Raw genomic sequence first — 12,847 nt, 5'->3', positions numbered from 1 at the left:
CAGGACCTGCAGGCGACCTGGTAGGGTTGGGTATGGCAGTGAGGCTGGAACATCGATTTTTGAGGATTACGATTTTACCAGCTTTTTAGCGATTTTTGCCTCGCTAACCCAAATCTCGCAACCTCTTTATCTTAAAGGATGATCGAAATTAGAGTTTTTCAGCATTCCGAAAAAAATGCAAAGCAGAAATTTTTTCATCTTCACAGGATCGATTGTCAACAATAAAATACATCTTTTGGTCTTTGGGTTTGTTTCTGACGTTTTTTCTTCAAAGAATATCGATCACTTTCCTTTTCCCCTTGAGCGCGCGAGAAAAAAATGATTAGCTCGCATTCTCGCGCGGGCGAATAAAGATGAGGCGGCAATCTTGCACTGAGGGTGCTACTTAGTTTCCGCCCTATTTTGCGCCCACCATAGAATGGTCCAAATACGGGGGTATTCCAAATGATAAACAATGTCGTTCTGTAAGTGTTTTATTTTCTGATAGATACAAATAATATATTGAATACTATTAACTTATTTATTTAAATATTTTTGAGCCCAAATTTAAATATCTGGTTAAATAAAAAACAAATGACAGCAGTTCTGTTTTTCCCTCAAACCCCCGGGAAAAGTTTTTTTGCCGACTTAGCTATTTTACAAATTTCGGAAAAGAACTCCCATAGGAATTCCGATTCATAACCCGATTGGTTCATTTCAGAATGGCTTCAAGAAAGTCATAATGGCAGATAATTTTAAAAGTTTCTCTGAGTAAATGTGTGTAATTTATTGATGTTGATGGCTTGTTGATTCTTTAAAGAAAAAAGATAACAGGTATAGCTTTTTCTAATCCTGGAATATCGAGGTTCCAGCTACACTGTATGGGTGTGGTTTAGGTGTGGTTACGTATTAGATTGGCTAGGAATTTGGTTATTATCAGGTTAGGGTTAGGGTTAGAGTTCGAAAAAAACACTCTTTTTTTGGGATTCACAAGTGTTTCAACCAGTATTCCAACGAAGCCATATTTTGGTTTGTACAGAAATTTCGCCCGCTCAAATCAAAATAACAAAATGGTCAATCTCACTAAAGCAAAACATTGCCGCCCAGTTACATCAATATGCCTCCTTACCTGTCTTTAAAAAAATAAATAAAAGTAATCACGAAAAAGGACGCGAAAAAAAAAGACGTAAGTGTGAGAACAGAGTAATCAAACTCGTTAGAAAAAGTACCATTAGAAGTCATAAAAAATCAACCTGAATAAATGCAATCGGAATTCCAGAGAACTTTATAATTCCCCAAACAACATTACATTACTATGTCAAACTCCCATTACATAAATTTTACAATTACGTCAGAGTAGACTACACTCGCCACCAAAGAGGTTTATTTGGAAAGGGTAATTACATTTTATTGTTCGCTTCTTTTTTAAAGATTGGCCGGGTTGGAAAAGTATGAATTTCTTTGTACATATTTTACCTATCCCAAATAGACCTTTTTTCAAAGAGGACGTCCTGTTGAATAATTATGTAGTCCAGCCATAAAAACAATGATAGAGCCATGCATAATTACTGTATCATGCATATTGTAATAATTATGTATGGTTTTATCATTGTTTTTCTGCTGGACTACATAATTATTCAACAGGGTGGCCTCTTAGAAAAAAGGTCTATATTTAGGAGGCTGAGTTTTAAACGAATCGTCAAGTTGAAACGAACGATAAATGTATCAAGGTCTGTTTTATTTACCCCCTGGTGACTTAACAAAAGAGACTTAACTCGATGTTACAATCCAATTATTGAAAGTTTGTCTCGGCCTTTTGATAATGAGCGAGACATACGTTCTCTGATTACGCAATTTTCATATTGACATTTTCGAGGCATTTTGATGTAACTGCCGCCACAGTCAGTCAGTACCTGGAAAGTGATATCTACTATCCGTAGATCTAACACAATTTTTTTTCCTATCCGTAATTCCGTTTTCAGGGGGTATTGGGTCATTAACAGTTAGGTAGGGTCAGGGTTGCTAGTAACGGCTTGTCACTGTGCCGGGTGCATACTCGGCGGCGCCTTGGGCCCCGCAGGGTTGCTAGTAACGGCTCGAATTTCAGTAAGGTTAAAAAAAGGGTATTTTTACCCATATTATAATAACATTACCCCCGTCTTTTTTGTCATTCTATAAGTATTTCCAAATTTTGTCCCCTGCTGTGCGAGTGTGGCTCAACGGATAGCGTATTGGCTTCCGAATTCCAAGGTCTTCCTTTAGTGGTGGTTTGAATCCGACCCGGTGCGATGATTTGATTGGTCGAAAAATGATTGACAGGTATCAAAACTTAGTCAGAAATGAGAAACTAAGTCTCAAACAGTCAGTAGAAGCAAAGATACAGAAGAAAGATAGGAAAGGAAAAGTCGAGTAGAAGGAGTGTTAGATATACGGATAGTAGTTATCACCTTCCTCAGTACCTTAATAGCCAAATTAGGAACATTTTTCTTACTTTTACTAGTATTCCTAATTAGGAATCTTATTCCTAATTAGGAAGAAAAAAATTCCTAATAAACCAGCCGAGGCTGGAAGGTCAGCCAATAGAGCTTAGCTAGATCGCTTTAATAAGTGGGTTAACAGATGTAAGAGATGCACTGAAACAGAGTAGACTAAATATGTTGAATAATGTACAAAATGTGAAACATTTGATAACTTGATTTAAAATTATGTAAAACAAGCCTGAGAGCTCCTCCAACCCCCCCCCCACGAGAAGCTCAAAGTATACTTCTCTTTAGCATTGTCCATATAGTACGTACGCAAAGATTTTCCAAATATTTGACACCCCTCCCCCCTTGTACGCAGAGAACAATAGAAATGACTTTGTTTAAACAATAGATGTACGCTTTTGCTGAACCCCCTCTCCCCCCCTTCACTGTGTACGTATATACTATATGGATGGCCCCTCCAGTCTGGGTAAATAAATTTTGTAGTTTAGTAACCGTCAAGTTACACAACATGCACACAACCATCTTGAAGACTTTGCTGGTCGCAAATGATAATCGAAAGCAAAACTTAAAATTCATAACTATGCGGGGAAGCTCATTTTTCCCCCGTTTTGCTTTAAACTCGCTTTTGATTGGTCTATGAATTTGGGCGATTGATTTACCGCCTTGGCGGAATAAACACACAACCATAATAAATAAATTCAACAGGGTAGCGGTGTAGGAATTAATTTCAACTGGGAGTCCTCTCTTCTGTGCCAAGCACTGGCAGTGTTTTTTAAACTTTAAAACAATGTTAAATGAAGACCAGATTGATCTGTTTGTTATGGCTGTGCAAGTTGTGGCGAGAGTGTGCATGTTGTGTAACTTGACGGCAGCCCGCTTTCGGCAAGTCTGATAAGAGATATCTATAAACTGTTATCGCCATTCATTCCATTCCATCATTCAGTCAAAATGTGTGCCAAGGTTAAAAAAGGTTAGAAAAACACAATCTGCGTCCGGAACTAAGTGAAAAATAGTTTGATCAATTTCAACAAGAACTGTATATATTAATATTAATATAATTATAAATGATCAAATTCCAAAGACCATTTGTCATAATTTTGCAAGTCAAATAATAGGAGATGTGATGTCATCATTTGATTCCCGTCATCTGATTTACGGTCAGCAGATAGAGCTGGAGAGTCGGAAAGCTTTTCCGCTGCTTTGCTGGATTTCCACTGTCGACCTCTGCACGCTCTGTGTTTAAAAGTTTTCAAATCGAAGTAGAGAGCCGCATGCTAATGGAGAGTAAACCGAAAACACCAGTTTATCCACGGTTTCTCAATTTTAAAATTTGGATCAGTCCACACGAATTCCCTTTCAACAAGACGTATAGCTGCTTCTTAACAGAAAAATATTTTCGACTGACCGGCCGAACGACTCCCACTTTTTAAAGTAGAAATGACGGGAACCAAACATTTTTTTGCGATTCGACTTTATTACAAACACGTCCAAGTCCAAAAAAGCACGATTGCATCCAGTCTTTATATCAAATTTATACAGTAGCTGTACTTTTGTAAACTTTATCAAATCCCAATAACATTATAACACCATCAATCCCCCTAGAGGCAAACAAGAAAAATATGTTTTTATTGCAAAAACTATTAAAAAGCAGCAATAAAAAGTATATATCAGAAAATTCAACATAAACAAAAACTTGAGCAAACAGCTTTAAACCTTCAAAGGATGTAGAAAAAGAATCCCCTTGATGAAAATCATGTGTTTGATTTGCCGAGTTAAAAAAATAAATGACAGAAATTGAAGCTTGCAACAGAGTTACACTGGAAATACTTTGGTGCTACACTGACTTATCACATCTGACTTATCGCTTGAGCCGCCATCTTGAAACTACATTATGATCTGTAAAAACAAGGCACGCTAAAAGTACCCAAAAAATTAACCCGATCGGAAGAAAGTTTAGAAATAGAAGTGAGATCGGAAAATCGGATTTTTTTTTTGTCGTCTTATGGAACTGAATTTTACCTATTTGAATGCTCAGCTTAGGCTGACCAATTAGGAATATGAAGCAAATACCTAGATTTTCTCCAAAGATAGAAAAAATCGCACGTTAAAAAGTACTTCATAAGATTCTTGCCTTTCCATTTAGGTGGGAAAGAAAGATTGAGCTCTTGACTTGCTCGGGGGACGGAGTTATAATTCCTAGAAAAAACTTCACTTCTCCCAGCCTCTCCTCCCAGTAAATTGACATCTTATTTATAAAACGCGCGAAAATCACTTTCTGTTTTTCTTCGTGATAATAAAAACGGCAGTTCGTTTAATTCCTAAATTGGAATTATTTTTTTGGGGCGTTAATAATTCCACCATCCGCGAATGAAATTTTTCAATTTTTTGCACAGTTATCATATTTGGTATACCGAATCTATTGGTCATACTTGGAATTTGCGAATATAGCTCGTTTCAGAGATATTAAACTTTTAAATATTTCTTCCTAATTAGGAATTTTTTGGCCCAGCTAGCTTTAGCGTACTGGGCCTTTCATTAGCATTCTGCCCGGTGTCAGTGTGTAACAATTTACTAGGCGATACGCGTTTTCATATATGGCGTTTTCAAGCACAGGCTAATTCAGATTGTGAAGGATTTGATTGGCTGTTAGAACATGATTGACAGAATAAAAAACAATTGAAATCGTCTTTATTGGTTAAAAACATAAAAGGAGAAAATACAATTAACTATTAAAACTATAAGAACATAACAGATGTAGTGCGTTTTAAGAAAAACAATGTAACAAACCGTAACAAACCTTCTTCTCTTTAGGAAGATGTTCTTTTAAAAAAAAGTTGTTTTTACATTTCTCTATCATGTGAACAGTTCAGTTGTTCACGTGTTAGGAAAAAAACATCTCTGTATATAAGATTTAAATATTATGAATTATTTCTTATTGTTGTAAATAAGAGATAGCCGAATGGTCTAAGGCGTCTATGGCTTGTATAGCGACCCCAGGTTCAAATCCCCTCTGCTACTCAAGTCTTGTTCAGTTCATACTTTTATTCGCTGGGCCTTCATGCCCTCTGGGCTTCTTGTTTCTTCTTAATTAGGAATAGGATTCCTAATTAGGAATCCTGGTAAAAGTAAGAAAAATGTTCCTAATTTGGCTAAAGGTACTGACTGACAGTATTTCCCTGGATAAAAATTCTGATCACGTGACCATCCATGATTCTAGACCAATGAGAACGCTTCATTTCCCCGGATTAAAGTTGTGTCTACACTAACACGCAGGAATTAGCTAGAAAAATAGAGAAAAAGCCGGGGGTCAAATTAAATGCTTCTCCCTTCTTGCGGCAAACATAAAAGACTTTAAGAGGCCATTTATAGACCTTTTTTCAAAGAGGACGTCCTTTTGAATAATTATGTAGTCCAGCCATAAAAACAATGATATAGCCATGCATAACTACTGTATCATGCATATTGTAATAATTATGCATGGTTTTATCATTGTTTTTCTGCTGGACTACATAATTATTCAACAGGGTGGCCTCTTTGAAAAAAGGTCTATTTAAGAAAGGGGTGTTATATCATAACTAAATTATGTAAGTAAGTGATATTTTAAGTAACAAGTTCATTAACAATTTTATTTTGAAGTTTGTTTTTAAAAACAAAACCCCCGTGCTAGATGATAATTTCATTTTCTTAACTTATTGACCCATTCGGAAGTATTTGTAATACAGATCATTTGGCAGTGTAGTTGCAGCCTATACAAGAATTGGAATCTTAAAGTCTGAAGTCGTAACTCCTTGCCAGTGACCCCGTAGAGAAATTTTTAGTTGGCAGACACTGACTTTAGGTTGGTTTGGAAATCGTTTTAATTTGAAATGTAATCTTCACTTTAGATGAATACTTTTATTTATTTGGATTCATGAAAGGTTCAAGGTTTGTTTACTTTTTATTTCAAATTATTTCATTGATTTATTGAGCTGCAATAGCTGATTGAAAAACAAAGATTTTTGATAGTTATCAGCGTGGGCTTGGCACACTCTTTTGATCACATTAATTGTCATATTGTTAGATGTTTTGTTTCAAGAGTTCTTGCAATAGTTTATTTTTCAACTTGGAGAGGGAATGTTTGTAAACATAAAAGTTTTTTTCATAGCAGTTATTTGAGGGGTCAGAATTAGGCAGGGCTGTCGGATTTAGGACCACTCACGGTATATCGTTTACCTGACTCTCAGACGTGTAATGTTTGTGAGAGAAGTTTATATGGAAATCTGCAACAAAAACGAAAGTGGTTTATTGATTGCTTCCCGGCACTCCTTCGCAGCCTTTCTTTTTGGCACCCGTGGCCTCTCAGTGCCTTGCACGACGGGCGGCTGTAAGATCCCACGCTTCAATTGTTTCAATCCGTGATCATTAGTAGCTTAGGTTTTGTCTCATTATCAATTTACTGAAGAAAGCGGGAATTTGATGCGACAACAAAGTGCCGTAAAAAATCATTGAATAAAAGACTTGAAATCTTAAAATTATTTTCATTTTGAAGAATAGGTGCAAAAGAGTGAAACAGTTGAAAAAGATTCATTTTTAATTGCATTAATCGAAATGGGAGATTTGGAAAATCTTCTATGTTTAGTTTTTTGCACAAATCCCTGTAACTATGGGTGAGCACCCCGTTGCTATGATGTTGGCTTGAAATTGAAAATGAAACCACTCAAAACGAAAGTAAAATTGACCCGTACTCGAAATCCTGTCATCGAAATCCTGTCATCTTGATATACGAGTTCAAGTCTATACAGAAAAATATGGGACAAATGTCTGGGGAGTGAAAAAATATTTCTATCCCTGTACAAACAAACCGCGCGGCCAAATAAGTAAACACGTTGTCGCAAGTTAACGCATAAGTTTGCATGAAAGCGGGTGGAATATAGGGATGGAGAAATTGACGCCCATGCCATGCGATTGCCAGGCCGCTGATCATTTAAAGTATGCTGCACGGACCGCACGTTCAGTCCAGGGTGTGCAATTCAATAAAAAATAATAAATTCAATAAAAAATAATAAATAAATATATGCTTTATTCAATAATTAAGAAGTCTAAAATCAAAAAAGTCTAAGATCAAAATGAGCTAGATTTAAGCAGATTTGAGAAGTTTAGTAGTATATTGAAGCTGAATATGATTTCTCGGGATTGAACACTTCATGGCAGATTAAAAAGATGATTAGAAAACAAAAGCTTCTTCGTTTTTCATTTTCACATTTACTGGGAAGAATGAAATTTTCAGATTCTTGGTTAGAAAAAGCTATACCTGTTTACTTTTTTCTTGCCAGATTCAGCAAGCCATCAACCAACAAAATTAACACTGACATCAAAAAATTCACACAACCTTTCCACAGTAGACACTTCTAAGTTATCTGCCATTATGAAAATGTTCCGAAATTAACCAATCTTCGGGTTTACAATCCGAATTCCCATGGGAGTTAGTGAGTCGGGAAACGTAAAGTTACGTACTGTAATAAATAGGAAAATACTTTTTATCCGTGGGTTAAACATAATAAAATTGAAATGGTTTGTTTTTTTCTTCATTATTAATTCAAGTTTCCATTATCAAAATGCTAGAAATGTTAATTTTTGTAGACCATAATTAGAAAATGTTTATATATTTCGCAAAATAAACACTATTTTTTTAAACAGCGTCTTCTGTGGGCGTGATATCTGGTGGAGACAAAATGCCCTGATCGTAAGATTCTCGGATTGTCTTATTGTTTGTTCCTTTTGTCAAATCTGTCGGTCCTATTGTTCATGCTAAATCCATACACAATGACGTCAAAGTTTGGCGGCATGCCTGAAAATAAAAATAAAAAGATTGTTATTTTTGCATGAATTACGCTACCTTATACGTTATTATAAAATTATACAAAACGAAAGCGAGTCTAGGCCGCCTGCGAGAGCGCAAGCCCTAATATTTTTTCTCAATATTCTTCGAAGGAAGAACTTGCCAAAAAAAACCCTAGACAAAAAGATGTCTATCGAGGTTGGGAATGGATCCTGCGAAGATGAAAAAATTTTGACTAGGCGTTTTTTTGGCAGACCCAAAAACTCTAATTTTTTTCTTCCCTCAAGCTACAAAGGTTACGGGTTTTGGACAATCAAGGCAAAAATCAGCAAAAAGCTGGTGTTTTCCGTAAATCTGAGAATCGCGATAAGATCTTCACTGATTTTGTGAAGCGCCTTTACCTCACATAGAACAAAAGAAAATAGCTAAAGAACAAAGGAATTACCCATAGCCACCATTTTGCAACCATGGGGGATCGCGAGTTTACGGAAATGGGAATCGCAATTTTACGGAAATGGGAATCCTCATATCAATAATGCATCTTCTAAAAATCTCATCTCATCTCTCTTATTTCCAGAACGAAGTATATATGGCGACTTTGTTAGAGTAAACATATCCCATAAAAAAACTTGGGCTTTCTCTCCAAATAATATTATATACTGCACGGAGAAGAAATCTAAGATTCTTAACATGTATGGAAACACTGGCATCCTTTTTTAGCAGAGTTTCAAAGTCTGAAGAGAAAACAAAATAGACTGCTCGCAACGCCCTCACATGGACTTTGTTAATGAGGGTATTGTTGCCTTTGCAGCCATACATCCAGATTAAAGGGCAGTAATTAAATGTTGACAAAATATAGGCCTCTGATAGGCCTCTGAACTAAAATACGGTCACTTGCCAAGTGAGTCGTAATAATAGCATCGAACACAGGCCTCTTAGACGTGGATGTCAAGAATACCTTACTAGTCCAGGAGCCAAACCTGAAAAATGGCATTTTGCTTAACCCAAGATTCTACAGGATAAACTATATATTTTTGGAATGCTCAACTATCCTAGTTTAAGAAATGGTCGGTCCCCAAAGCTAACTCCTGGTCAATTTTTCATATTGGGCCCGAGTTTAGGGGGTACTTTTTACCCTTTGTAAGGATTTGTTAAGGAAAATATCTTTCCATGTATGATATAATTTGCTATATCTCATGAATGAATTGACCAATTGCTTTGAAACTTTGCCAATAGTTTCAAGATAGATTGTTGATCATCATTGGCCAAAGATTTTTGCGAAAAATTATTTTTGGGGGTTTACCTGGGGCAAAATAGGGAAAATTTGTGTATTTTCACTGAATTTTGACACTTTATAAGACTGGGACCTACCAAAACAACCTTTAATGAGGCACAAACTTTGTGCTATGATAAAATTTGGTGCGATACACCAGAAAAATTTCTTGTCAGCTGTATTTAGTTTCATTTTTGATGCTTCAGGGGGGCAAAAATGCCCATTTTATTGAATTTTTACATAATTTGAGCAATTTTCACTGCTTATCTCGCCTAAAATATCTTCGAAAATAGTTTTAACTTGATCTTTGTGTAATATACTCTGGAAAATTACAATTATGACTTAAAACTATCACATTCAGAGTGCAACTGGACAAACCAGGGGGTAAAATTATCCCTTTAGTGGATTTTTATCAATTTTTATTGATTTTTGGGCCTATTTGTCCCATAAAAAAGTATTAAGGTGTACGAAATTTGATTTCTAACTACTGTAGACATTGATACTTTCTGATAGATAATAGAGGAAAGCAATCTGTGGTTTTCATTATCTGGCATCAGGGATACAGGTGTCAAGTCAGGGGGTAAATATGCCAATTTCTAGTTTGCAGTTGTCATTTTATCTTAACAAGTTTGTAAACTACGTCACAACCACAGAGCGCTAACTTTTAATTTTATGACTTGTTCTCACCCGTTTGGTTCCTCAAGCCTTAGGCAGCCATCAGAAAATTGTTCTGTTCACGTTGCAGTGGTTGTAAAAAATACATGCAGGCAGGCAGGCACAGTCAGAAGGATTTCAGGTTTTTTTTAAATCGCGTCAGAAAGCCAATTTTCTTCTTCTGATCATCAGGGTGGACCATCTTTTTTGTGTTCTTGCGAAATATAGCTAAATAATGCTGTTCTCAGTCGTAGTTTCAATCTAATTTATCAGTGTTATTTGTTTTTTTTTATGTGTTCGTTTGTTCAGCAGAGAAGAACTAGAGAAAATAGCTATACGTTAAAAGCACAAAATTCTTTTCCGGATTTTTTCCCACTTCTCCGCATCGGAAAATCAGTGGAAAATATGATGCGGGTGGGTGACTCGAACAGAAAAATTTTTCGATGGCTGCTAGTAACCTGGTTGCTTATAAAAAAATGTGTTAATCAAATGGATGGATCTATGTGAAAAAATTTGATCTACCCAAAATATTCCAACACAAAAATATTTTTACCAAGGCACCCCAACCAAAATTTGACCCAGTCACCCACACACCAACTCAACCCACGTACCTACAAACCCACTTGACCCAAGCAATTTAGCAAACTCTTCAGCAAATTGCATAGTTCAGCACAGCACTGCCAATCATAGTTTTTTGATTTTTAAAAAAAGGTAGGGGTTAGCGTTGGTGAGAAATTTCAAATGTGACTGTGACTGTGTAGGTGCAGGTGACTTTTTTCAGACGTAGGGGTTGTAGATTTTTCCGTATTCTTCTGTCTTTTTCAATCATTTTTCCGACACACACAAGAGAAAAATAAATATAAAATTCAAAAAATGTTGAAAAAAAGTGTTTAAAGTTCATTTTTCTCCAGTCTAAGGACTTTTTATCACAACATGGTCGGGGATCAAGATTTTCCAAATTTAGGTAGGGATTGTCAATTAAGGTGGGGGTTGGGCTGATAAGAGTTTTCAGGTAGGGTAACCCTATGTAGGGTGGGGTGACCTTTTTCAGGTGGGAGTTGGAGGGGTGTTGCACACTATATGCACATTCTCCAAGTTGCAGTTTTTCACTTCCACAGACAGAATGCCCTGCTATTCTTCGCAAAGCTACCAATTAAAGCTTCTGATTTTATTATGACCAATTTGTTTAGAAACACAAGCAAAACCCACTTTGCAGAGTATGTTGGAAAATTACTAGAAATATGTTGGAGGTCTTCTCCATTTTCCAGGGCAGGGGCAATTTTTTAAATAATTTTCTAGATACAAACTCACTGAAAATTGGTTACTGTTTGTTAAGCTTAATAAGGGCAGGATTTCAAAAATATAATTTTTCTTTGGGACTGCTGACACAGGCTGACATGCTCTGAAAACTGGATAAAATCAGGCAAATTTCCACATTTTAGATCAAAGTAGCCTGATTGTGAAGAAACCCTAGATAGCATAGGAAAAATCTTAGGGTAAAAAGTTTGCTTTTGGGTTATTCTATAATACAAATAATATTGAGACCCCATTTGTTACCCTGCGACCTTGTTTTTTATTCAAAGGGCAAGCGCCGCAACTGTAAATTGTGGAATATCTTGAACGGGCGTTTTGTTTGTTGTGATAGGAATGTGGAGGTTGTTACTTGACGACAGCAAAGGTTTTATGAATTTGTGAGACATTGGCAACATTTGCCTTCTCTCAGTGTATGGGATCTTCTCAATGCAAGAATTTGATACCAGGCTTTCTAGTGTATTATGGAGAGCAGGAGAAGTATTTTGGTTTTTAGTTTATGAGTTTTTCATGGCTATCTTCAAATGGTCCCTAACTTTTTATTTTAAGTTTCATTTTTTTCTCAAATTTTTCTGAAGGCAGAACTTTACATGACATACATTTAACTATCCGCCACATGTTCAACATTTTTGTCTCCTGCAGGTATCATGTATAATACAGATTATTCTTTTTTAAACCAGTGTTTGGTATTATAATACGACCTTGCTAAAATTTAGTGTGATTACTGATCTGTGAGGAAAAAACCATGGTGGTTCCAATGTAATGTTTTCAATCCAATGTAAAGTTTTAATTACCTTTAATCCAAGTTTGTGACAATTACCTTTTCCTTAAAAATAAATCCTGAAATATGTCTGGAATTTGAAAAAAATCAATTGTTTTGATTGAATGATTGGATTATTGGTTTTAAATATTATATGTTTTATGTGCAATACAATACTTTTTTTTCATTTTAATGTCACAAGAAATTAACACCTATTTAACACACTTTTGATTATCTGTGTCTGGCCCGTAGACACTTTTATAGTACACACTTTTTATAAGAATGATGTTAAAATATTTCATCTTTTTGGGGCAATCATCCTAAATTAGTTTTCACAGTATTTTATTCCAAATACAACCTAAATTTGACAAAAATAATACAGAGTATTTCATTTTTTGTGAACGTTTTTAAGCGTTTTGATGGGGAGTGATTGACAATTTATAAGTAAAAATGTACCGAATTTTATGATGGCAATATATTCTTAGTTTATTCTTAATTTTTTGGCCAAATCCAATCTGAGAACATTCTTATTATAGAGTATATATATTCTTATAAGAAAGCATTTA

Source organism: Clytia hemisphaerica, unplaced genomic scaffold (genome assembly GCF_902728285.1).
Source record: "Clytia hemisphaerica strain Z4C2 unplaced genomic scaffold, Clytia hemisphaerica genome assembly, whole genome shotgun sequence".
Lineage (NCBI taxonomy): Eukaryota > Metazoa > Cnidaria > Hydrozoa > Leptothecata > Clytiidae > Clytia > Clytia hemisphaerica.
This window is presented reverse-complemented; position numbering follows the sequence as displayed.